The 3,606-nt window shown below is 42.8% G+C and overlaps 1 protein-coding gene and 1 long non-coding RNA gene across 2 annotated transcripts in view; one reads left to right on the forward strand and one right to left on the reverse strand.

Annotated features, from left to right (window-relative positions):
* LOC108445263 overlaps positions 1 to 1,296 on the forward strand; it is a 2,694-nt gene extending 1,398 nt beyond the window's left edge. Inside the window, exon 2 of the long non-coding RNA XR_001860069.1 lies at positions 751 to 1,296. This is a non-coding gene — a long non-coding RNA (uncharacterized LOC108445263). The remainder of the gene's footprint in view (positions 1 to 750) is intronic.
* The window catches only part of LOC103612310 (10 kDa heat shock protein, mitochondrial), a 23,459-nt gene that overhangs the window by 11,789 nt on the left and 8,064 nt on the right, over positions 1 to 3,606 (reverse strand). The window lies entirely within an intron of this gene.

Consider the following 3,606-nt stretch of genomic DNA (forward strand, 5'->3'; position numbering starts at 1 on the left):
CAGCTTGTGTAAGAAACCATCAAAAGGTTTAAAATGCTGAGAGAAAACGGTGTGTTAGAATGAGGAGTAGAAATGTCCTATTATCTCTTTAGATCAGCTGTATTCCAACATTAATTTTTTTATGAGATTGATATTATTATTAGCCAGTCTCAAAACACAAGCAGTTCTAGCTGTTTGAGTCCTTCATAATTCAGCAGCCTGTTTGTGGGATTTTTTTTGTGGTTTTTTTTTGTTTTTTCTTTTTCCATCACCATATTCAAGGTTTAACTTTAAAGCACAGAAAAGTTGGGTACTTGACATTTCCATTTGTCCCTGACTTTTATTTCATGGCCATCTTGCTTTTAACATGGAAACAAATCTGACTGTGAAGAAATACCTCTCAGAGAAAAATATGTCTGTTAGTTCATTCTGCAACTGGCTCATGGGTTTGCAGAAAATGGAAAGAAATCTGCCTTGTTGATGATGAATTCTCTAAGGTATCTTGTGTTGCCCCTTGATAATTAACCCTGTATTCCTGGAAGATGCTTATTATTTTTATTTCATTAATTTCAAGCTGGTGTTGAACAAAACCTGAACAACAGTAATTTCAGTTTTCAAGTTTTAGCTGGTCCTCATTTTCTTATGGCCTTCAAGAATGAAAAAATTGAATATTTGGCCAAAATTTTATCAACTACTTGTGCTGTTAGGGACCTGGCTATCCTTTCTTCTCTGTTGGCATATAAACGATTTGTCCTTTTCTTACCATGGCAGGATAACATAACCAGGGTGATAAAAGCTTTCTGAAAACACTACAGCTGCTGATAATGGAAGCTATTCTGAAATGTTAAGAAAGGAAAGACACAAAAGTAGATGGGAGTCCACCTGGTTTCCTTGTGATTCAGACAGACTGAAGCAAGGCTGAGGACTGTATCCCCTCAAAAGCCAGGTGGGGCAATATGCAACATTTACACCAAAAGTGAAGTTTTAAAACAAACTAGAAAACAGTGGAAGGAAGCCTAATTTCCTACAGGAAGAACACAGCAAAGAAAGAACATTTGTGATGGATTGTCTGTCCTTCTCTGTCGAACCCGAGGGATACAGAATTTGGCATACAATCATGGACTGAGAGGCAGCAACAGCAGATGGATCACCTTGGCCATGTGGCAGTTGCCTTGTCCTTGCTTGCAGTGAGAGCCTCGTGGTGCAAGAATAGAATGTTCCTGTCAAACCAGCAGATGTGCTAGTGTGTCCTCCATTTGATTAGGCTTAGGAATGCTATTTTCCCCCCACATCCATAAATTACTTATTTCCATGAAATGTGATTTCTGTTTTTAATCACTTACATAAACAGCAGTAGATACAGCCATGCTAAATATTTTAATACATAGGCATTGTATCAAGTGGCTGAAAATCTGCTGGGCTGAAAGCATGGGCTGGAGATGGAGCTGGGGCAGCCAGGTTGTGTGGTAAGAGCTCAGTGATCCTAGGTAATTCATGTCTTTTAAAGACATTATGGAAAGAAATGCTGAAATTTTAGGCCTAAACACTTCTCTGTCAGCAGTTAATTCCTAGTGCATCTTTTTGTCATTGAGATGGGGTATAGTTTCCCTAAGCAGTCTGTAAATATTTAAAATACCTTTCCCTCTTTGGTATGTGACTGCAGCAGACTGCCTGCCTTGTCCTGGAAAATAAAGGCATGCTGGCTCCAGGGGCAGATAATGCTTCCCAGGGAGTTTGTGTTTCATTGCACCATCGATTGTCTTGCAAGGTCCTTGGAGTGTGATTATCTTAAATTTCAGCTTGAAAATGCAGTGCTGTAACTACCAAAGTAAAACAGCAATAGGGCAGTCTTCAAGAAGTAGGGCTTTTATACTAAAATGTGTATTTTTATTAATTTAGCACCTTCCCTGTCTATCCATAGTTCAGTGCAAGTTTAACCCCCAGAGCAGTGCCTGGTTTGTCTTCAGCTCCAGAGCAAGCAGGGGTAACCAGCCAAGAGCAGCCATCTCACAGCTATGGGGAGCAAAAGACTGCCAAGCCTGGCAAATGCAGCTCCTGCTGGAATAGCTGGCTGACCCATGGCATCCAGGGAAAAACGTGGCTCCAGCTCACTGCTGTGCTGTGCAACTGATGGGAGGAGCTTTCTGCTGGCAAAAAATACATTGTTTCAAACTGTGCCAGAGCTAGAGTCCCACACTGCAGCACCCAACTGGAGTTCTGAAAAATATTTTTTGTTACAGTTGTCTACTGTTACCTTTGCAATAAGGATTATAATGTATCTAGTTCTTCTCACCAAGAATGGAAAGAAATGCAGTTTAATTCCAGCCAATGAAGTTTCAGCAGCAACAAGTCATACATTGAATGACTTCGCCAAGTTTAGCCCAAAAGCACTTTAAGGCACTGTATGTTCTTAGGCTGCACTAGATCCCTCTATGGACCCCAGCTTTGAAAGTCTCCTTAGGAATAGTGCAGATTTGGGTGCTCTTACATCAACACCCCCACATCCTTTTCAAGGCAAGACAGGGTGGCCACAAATATGCAAATTTGATTGCTTCAGCGTTACCTAAGTCAGTGTCTTGCTATTTAAGAATGGTGTTGTAGTGGTTTGGTCCAAAATACTCATTACTGTTTATCTGCTGTGAGATAAGAATTAGGAGAAATGCAAAGCAGGCGCCAAACTTGAAAGAATATAAAGAAGTTTATTAACAGACCTAAAAGAAGAAGGAAAAAAAATTATACCACCTTCAGAACTCTCCTCCTCCCCCCACCTTCCTCCCTTCTCCCACTGACAATGTAAAAAGACAACCCTTAAGATGTTCAGTCTGTTTACCACTTCCATAATAACCTTGTTCAGTCCATTTAGAAAGAGAAGTCTCTTCTTGCTCATGCTATGAAAACATTATCACAACGAGACAGCCGCCCACTTCCAAATATTGTTCAGTCCATTTAGGAAGAGGAGTCTCTCTGCCTGCGTGTGAGTCCTCTCCCCCGACTTGCAGCTTTTCCCGCAACTGCTTTCGAGGGTCCACTCTTGAAGTTTTCTGGGGTACAATTTTAAGGTTGAGCCGTTCAGAAACAAAAACAGAGGCCCTTCTCCTTCCCTGGGAGCAAAGGGTCTTCATCATCTTCATCATTAGGACTATCTCTGGGAGCATCTCTAGGGACTGAGGTTTTCTCCTTTCCCATTTGGAGCAAAAGTCCTCATCTGGTTCATCCCTCCCTGTCCAAACTTCTCATGAAATTACAGCTGCGTCAGCATCTGCCTATCTCAGCGCAGGTGCTTTTGCTCACGAGTTGAACACTCCACCCCCCATATCTTCATGAAATTACAACAGGATACTCTGATATATCATAGCTTCACAACAGAATTTCAGCTTTAAGCATCTCCTCTCTCTCTTCCCTCAGGTTTTCAGCTCTTCACAGCAATAAAAAGGGTTAATCTCACCTCGGCCTGGCAGCTGTGTGGCTTATCGATGTTGGTCAGCTGTTGGTCACCTGACCTCTGCCGGACAGAGGTGCCGCTTTGCTGAAATCTTGGCCGCAATGGAGGGGGGGGGAAGTCGAGCTGCTCTGGCTGCCCCCAGCCCTGCCGGGGGGGGGGGGGGGGCCCCGGGGGGGGGAGTGCGC

This window comes from Corvus brachyrhynchos, unplaced genomic scaffold (genome assembly GCF_000691975.1).
Source record: "Corvus brachyrhynchos isolate BGI_N302 unplaced genomic scaffold, ASM69197v1 scaffold370, whole genome shotgun sequence".
Taxonomy (NCBI): Eukaryota; Metazoa; Chordata; class Aves; order Passeriformes; family Corvidae; genus Corvus; species Corvus brachyrhynchos.